Source organism: Toxorhynchites rutilus, chromosome 2 (genome assembly GCF_029784135.1).
Source record: "Toxorhynchites rutilus septentrionalis strain SRP chromosome 2, ASM2978413v1, whole genome shotgun sequence".
In the NCBI taxonomy this organism is placed as follows: Eukaryota; Metazoa; Arthropoda; class Insecta; order Diptera; family Culicidae; genus Toxorhynchites; species Toxorhynchites rutilus.
In genome coordinates this window covers 219,340,318-219,348,220 of record NC_073745.1, presented here as the reverse complement: position 1 = coordinate 219,348,220, position 7,903 = coordinate 219,340,318, and positions in this window count along the sequence as shown.

Genomic DNA, 7,903 nt, shown 5'->3' with positions numbered 1-7,903 from the left:
CCCATTTTTTGCCTTAAATTGATCCCAATTCAAAAGTACGCTACATAGAACAATTTGAACATACATTTTTTTTCATTTGGGAGAAAATTTTCCATAATATTCTGTTGCAGAACATTTTAAATAACGAAAAATAATAATAGGAATAACATTGTGGTGTCGAGGAAGGAATTGTAGAAGGGTTGGAGAGCTTTAATTTTGTTGATAGAAAAAAATAAAGTTTATCAAAATAATAATAAAACCCTTAAAAAACGAAAAATTTTAAGTATATTTTCACTTCTTCTTCTTAAGTATATTTTCACTTCTTCTTCTTTCACTTCAATTCAAACGTTTTACAACTGCAATCTATACGAAATTTTCTGAAAAAATAGAACACTGGGTCAATTCATTCAAGTTTGACGACGAGTTCTAGACCCAGTTAGTTAGTTAGATGACTAGACATGAATCATTTCCTAGAAATTGACGGGATTTCAATACTTTAAAAAATGCGATAAAATAATTTTACGCGAAATTCTGCATGATCCTATCCTAAGACTAATTGTTCTCGAGAGCTCTATACAAGCTCTATAGAATATTGTATTTGATAGCCCGCAACTATAAAAATTATAGGATCACACAAAATATCACGGTCGCTCACAGTTTATGTGAGTTTTTTTTAGAACATGGATTTCAGTGAAGAAGTTCAATGATATTAGTAAAAATATATGAAGCACTCTCAGGCAGCTCAATTCGTGTATTGATAAACACGGAATACTCAAGTTGGGCGGAAAGTTTTAAAATGGAACAGTTTTTATTTAATTTAGAATGTATCGGGTATTATATTTGAAAAAATATTCATTTTTCGTGTCCACGTGGACATATTCTATAATGGGATTTTGGCAGGCAGTTGTACGAGAAAAGAAACGCGGAACACACGAATGTACAGAACTAGAGAAAGGTTTATTTAATCGAACTGGTTTTCACAACGTGTTAATGGCAATTAAAAAAAAATAAATGAAAATAAAATGGCGCGCACTCCGCTGCGCTAGGATGACAGTTCATCGGGTTCGGCCGCACTGGTCGAACGAATGGGGTTCGGATATTGCCTATCCCAACACCCCCGCTCAATGTCCGGAACTCACCAGCCCCAAGTTGGCCCGATGCTTCTGGAACAGACTTACCGGCAACCCCTTGGTCATGATGTCGGCTATTTGTTCACCGGTGGGGATGTAATGGACAACTATACACCCCCGCTGAATCTCTTCACGGATGAATCGATGCTTGACGTCCACGTGCTTCAGGCGACCGGTATCGCGTTCATCTTCAACCACCCTGATCGTGGATTGGTTATCTTCATGGTATACGATCGGACTCTCCGGATTGATGTCCAAATCCTTCAGCAGACGCAACAGCCATATTTCATGACACACGGCTGTACTCAGTGACACCAACTCCGCCTCCGTCGAAGACAGCGAAATCGTCGATTGCTTCCGGGTTAACCAGCTGACACTTGAGCCGCACACTCGGAACACGTATCCTGTGAGCGAACGTCTGTCGATCGGATCATTCGTCCAATCCGCGTCGGCAAATGCTTAGATCACCGGCGCAGAGTCCTCCGCAAAGAACACCAATCCCAAGTCCAGTGTTCCCTTAATGTATCGCAGCACTCTCTTCGCATGTATCCAATGTTGTTCCGTAGGACAGCTTTGGAACTGGCTTAGGTAACTGACTGCTGCACACAAGTCCGGCCAGGATGTCAGCGTCACGTACGTGAGGCAGCCGATTAGCTCACGGTACGGTTTGTCTGTCCGTTCGGCCTCCTCTCCCTTCTTCAGACGCAAACGGCACTCCATAGGCGTTGACGCCGCTTTGCACTCTGACATGTTGAATCGACCAAGCAAATTTTCCAAAAACACTCGCTGACTAATCCGCAGACTTCTTCCTTCCACGTCCTGGTCAATCCTCATTCCGAGAAATGTTCGCACTTCGCCTACGTCCGACATCTTGAACTCGCTGGAGAGACACCGCTTCACTGCTTCAACCGCTTTCAGTTGTCGACTGACCACGAGCAAGTCATCCACGTAAAGCACCAAAATGATTTGATTGCTTTCGGAACCCTTCACATAGAGACACGGATCGCTCAAGCTTCGACGGAATCCCAATCGCTCGACGAAGCTATGGAACCTCGAGTTCCAGGCGAGTTCTCGATGCCTGTTTCAGGTCATACAGGGATTTACGTTGAACGCCACGAACTTCGTCGACAACTTGCCAAGCTCAAGCTTCTGTTGATTGTGTCGTAGAAATCGCAACCACGAATTGTTCGCACAACTCACGACATCGTAGAATGACATTGTCCTGACCGCATCGAATCATCATACGATACACATAAAAATCCATCGAGCACACTCTCCTGTTTCTTATTTTGCTCTTCTAACCATATGTTCATATATACTAATTCAAAATGAGTAGGGTAGGGCGGGGCTAGTTGGCCATACGGGTAAGTTGGTCAGTGACGATATCTTGGAATCTGAGCGTCCAAAAAATAAGCGATCTATGGATGAAAAATAGCTAATTGTTGATACAAAAAAATAATCAAATCGGAAAAACTTTTTATTAAGTAGGTTAAAAAATACGGACATTGATCCGATTTCGCCAAAAATCATTCAGAGTTTGCGCATTATAAAATGTGTTCCAAAACTGGTTAATAACCTTGAAAAAAATCGGCTCAAACGTAGAACAAAGCTTTATTGTACGTATTAGCTTTGAATGTTAATGGAAATCGCTTTCAAAATTATTTTTGTTGAATTTTCATGAATATTCTTTTTCATATATAAAGGGGCAAGTTGGCCACACAAATTGCTCGTTTGAGAGCAACGCATATAAAATTTTCAGGTATGCCGTGTTTCATTACGCAAGCTATAAACAAATATAGAACGCATATTTTTTACTGCTAAACTTAGTGTATTTGAAACGAGACAACCACCACACAAACTACTTGTAATATAATTGTCATATTTGTATTTATTGCTGAAAAATTTTCATTAAATATAATAAACGCTTACGTTGAATATCAGAACTCACAATAACGCATTGAGTAATGTAGCATACCTGGAGGCTATTTCTGTATACTTTGGGTCGAACGGTACAAATGTCATCAAAATAAATGCAAGCAAGAATGAAAGCGGTTGTGCATCGCAGGGATGCCAGGTGATTTTTTTTTTCGAAAGTCTTGACATGGTACGTGAAAATGTCCTCACCATAATATCGGAGGAAAGTTCTTCACACAAAAACGGAACTGTGATAACTCTATTTGTTTATTTCAGCTTTGAAATTTTGGTTATAACTGAAACCATATCCATGAAACTAATTGTAGAAAAGGTATGTAATCCGAAAACCTTCGATTTGTGAAGTGGTCGTTTGAAAGATGTAGGTTAATCTATTGTATAATAGAGCTAAAATAATAGAAATTCAATGTCACAATAATTCGAATTTTCGAGCGCAAATGAACAAATGTCTACTAGAGACAATATGTATTCGGACTGCTTCGTTCGCTGAGACTAAAGACCTTTTTTTTTGAAGATATTTTCGCCCAATAGTTAGAATTTCATGGAAATAATATCTTTTAGAAATCCACGAACGCTATCATACTGAAATGTCTTCACATATTTCATAATGTCTTCAAAATGTCTTCACAAAATCAAATGTCTTCAAAATGAAGACATGTCTTCAAACCTGGCATCTCTGGTTTGCCACAAAGTGGAAGAGAGACGAAATCGCTAGAAAAGATTGTCTGACTAATTTTCAACGATGAGTATTTGAAATTTTCATTAATTTGTTTTTTTACTTGCTACATGATATTAGTTAACTGTTTTTGTATTGATTTAATTAATTTATTTATAATGAAGGAAACTTCTAATGGAAAAACGCTTATTATTGGCTCAAAAATAACATGCCTATTATTGACCAATTTACCCCGTGTGTGGGGTTAGTTGGTCAATTTATTCTGAAATATAAAGACGTTAAATAAAAGAAAAATGTCAAATAATTGATTCTCTGGCTATTTTTCATTGAAAGGGTAAAAGGTAAGCTTCATAGTGGTACATAACATTCTAACGCAAAACTTTGTACTACAAAGTTATAACCAAATTTATTCAAAAATGACCAACTAGCCCCGCCCTACCCTAATGATCTTCATAATGGATGAAGTAAAATACTGAGCAAAATGCGTGTTGTTTCTTCAAAACGGTCGGGGGATTTTTAGGTAAGATACGGATATTTAGGATGACATCTATATTTTGTAGTCAAATTAAGAAGAAAAAAGTCACAGGAGGGTTGTGTTCGAAGCACGACCGCATAGTTGTCGTAAGATTCCGTCAGGCTATGTGTTGATTTTGGATATGTTTGAAGAATTACATCGTTAAACTCTTTGATAATGATTTGGTGGCCCTGAAAATGGCCGTTTTGTTTGGATTTTGGTTATGGTTTGTTCACTCCACCAGTGTTTACCGAGTGATGATGACAGAAGAATAGGACACAGTCGTTGGATGGTGCGTATCAGATAAGAGATACCGAAGTGGAATATATGATGAAAACCGCCCTCTGTGATCCTAGACGAGATGCCTCTTGTGTTATGTATCGATGAAATAAAGAAAAAAAACTCACCAATGTAATATAAGATAATTACCAATACCGAACAGAATGATCAACTTTTCTCATTAGTAAAAACATATTACTTTAATAAAGAGAAAACATATTTAAAATGGAAAAGATCATGTTCTTTTATAATTTTTACTTTTTGAGGGTTAATTCAACCCAATTCGAATTTTAATTGAACTAACAACACCTAATGAAATATGCAATAATATTTCTAATATTTCTTCACTTTTCTAATTTTTCTCGCCGTATAAACTTTCATTGGGTGAAAATGAACACATCAAAACAAACAGCTTAAACCAAACGACCCGTTCTCGAGCGGGAACACACCTTGGTTTTTATTTATGAATATTGAAATAAATCGTTTCATATATCAAGTTATTTTGAACACAACAGCTACCATATACAATTTTACACTTACACTTGTGCTAAATTTTTCACAATACACGATCAGTCATTGATATGAAATTACATTGGGGAAACAAACATTAAATTTCCAAATTTGAATTTTATTTGCTAGAATTAATCGTATCACTCACCTTACTTGCAATATAATAATGCCGCCGACTTTCATATATTTGCAATGTCGATTTCCCCCAGGCAGCTTGGTTTTGATGTCTCTGTTAGGGACCCGCCGCATGTGTCATCAATTTCGATCAATCAGAAGTGGATATTTCCGTTAGAGTTAGGGGTGGAGATTTTTCAATTGTTCGATAGTTAGTTTCATGGCATATATTATTTTATTCAATAAAAAAATTGTTATGAAGTGCCGAAATCGATTGACGCAAAAATTTCCTCAATCCATCATGAAATGACTGAGTAATAAGCGTTTGGAATTGGACAATTTTCACGATGTGCTCGATTCTCGATTTTCAATTTGTTCCCCAATATGTTCCCGAAAGACGTAATCCTACGTCAAAAATATACGTAGCAGTTGCATACCAATCGGGTGTCAGGTAGTTGATAGAGTATCATATATGATTGAGAAAATCCCTTTACTCATCTTTCAATCTCATCACATAGTAATTAAACTTTTTTCGCTTTGAGATGTGATTGCCTTAAACTGGCTATAAGTCAGTTTCTTGAAACGGTGCTCTAACCTTCATTTCACCATTTGAATTATTGTAATCAAGAACATTTTAAAAGTGAAATGTTTGCGTTTTAGGTGTTTTTAACCGCAGTAGTCCAGTCTCGGAGAAATCCATCAGCAGGTACGGCCAGTGTCCTGGAAAAAAAGTAATGAAGATGGTAGAGTTTAGAGCGACATAGCATGCGCTGTCAGAAATATTTCACAAATAGTGACGTCAGTCGTTGTGTTTATCTTTGATTGCCCACCGTATCCATGTGAAAATGCTATTTTCGGGTATTTTTAGAGTTCCCGTTCCCGATATGAAGATAATGTAGTGCAGTGAATATTTGTTAAATCACGTCGAAATAGATGGATAAAAGTGATACTTCCATGTGGCATTTTCACTCTCCACGTTCCTAGAAACAAACAAAGTTTCAGTATTCTAACGTTATGAAGTTGATGTTTCGAAGGCTCTCAGTGTCGGTGTGTATATTGTGAGAGAATAATCGCCAATTAATCAAAATTTTACCGAAAATTTTACTGATTTCGAGACCTAAGCATACGACTGCTCTCTGGGCCTATTTACTACATAAATAATTGAAATAAGCCACGATACAATTGTCATCTGTTATTGTGAAGAAGTGAAAGACTGGCGAGAGCGTATATTCCGCCTTTCGCAGTGAAAAGGTTAAACATTTTCTCCCAAAACTGCATGATAAACTTGATAGAAACGACCAAATCAAAGCTCCCCAACCGCTCTACAATTTGTTTTTGACACCCAACTCTAATCTTTTTTGAAAAATTAGAAATGAAATCATTCCGGCGAAGCATCACACAGTGTTCCCTCATAAATTCTAGGTGGCATTAAATAGAAAAATTAATGAAAATGCCATGAAATTGGTTGTACGGGGGTTTTTGAAGGTGCTGAATCTATTTTTGAATCATTTTGGTTATGAACTCCAAAGCAAGGGCTGGGAGAAGGGGTAAAATTTGAAATTTTCGGAAAAAAAACACGCGTGGGGTGTCTAAGTATAAGTTTGCAAACTTCTTGAAAACGTTTTCAAAATTATTTTCACCTAAAACCCAAAAGGGGATGCAGGGGGAGGGGATGACATTTTTCGAAAATCGAAAAACACGTGTGAGGTATCAAATATTAAAATATTTTTGGCATTTTTTTCGCAAAGTGGTCAAAAGTGCCCAGAAGTCATAAAGGAAAAGTGTAGAGGGGACCTTAAGGAAGACATTTTGTTATAATATACTTTGAAGGTATTTGGAGATTTTTTGTAGGTCTACTTTTTTATAAATTCAATGTAGAAAATGTACTTTCTTTCAAACACTCATTTCACAGTTTCAAAATTTTTTAAACTAAAAACGGAATACAAATTCGAAATCAGCATCAAATTCTCGCTCCAGAACACCATCACATTATTTTTTAACGTATTTTGTAGCACTTGTGTAAAATTTGAAAAACATGCGTGTTTATCGTTACACTGGTTCATCGCATCAAACACTACGTTGCCACGTGGTTATCGCAACGAAAACCGGCACGGACACTGTACGAGAGTTGCCAACTCTTTTTTGATTATGGCAGATAATTCGGGTATTTGGCAACACGTTCAGCATCCACAATCATCGATGATGACAGAGGTAGAGCTAGTATATACATGTATTGGTAGCGCATAGAATGTGATAACAATATTGGCAATTGTCAGTGGAGTAGATAATTATCATGAAATAGGGGCATAGAATTCAAATTCATGTATTCAACCTTTTTTTGTTCTGTAAATCATAGTTAGATGTAAGTCCAATAAAATTTGTACAGTTCGATATTAACCGTGGAGAATAAAAGTTGTATAAATCACTAGTAGTCTCGTGTTCAATTATTACGTGGATTGGCCCTGTATTTCTTCGAAGTGTTGGCCTGCTGGATCGACGAAGGTATTCATCGAAGGAAACCCGCCAGGAACCGGAAACCCAGGAAGTCGTGGTTCAGTATCCCAACATTTTTTGGTCCTTCGAACCGGATCGGCCGGTCATCATCAAAAGTCATCAAGATTTGGAGATTTGTGCATTCAATGGGCGTATTGTTTGCCATCGGAAAGGAATTTCAACCCATTATCCGGAAGTATAGAGGCCATAAGGAATCAACTTCATCGCGTTTCAACGCTGGGCAAGTTTGCTGTACTTTTTTCAAAGGTAAATTTT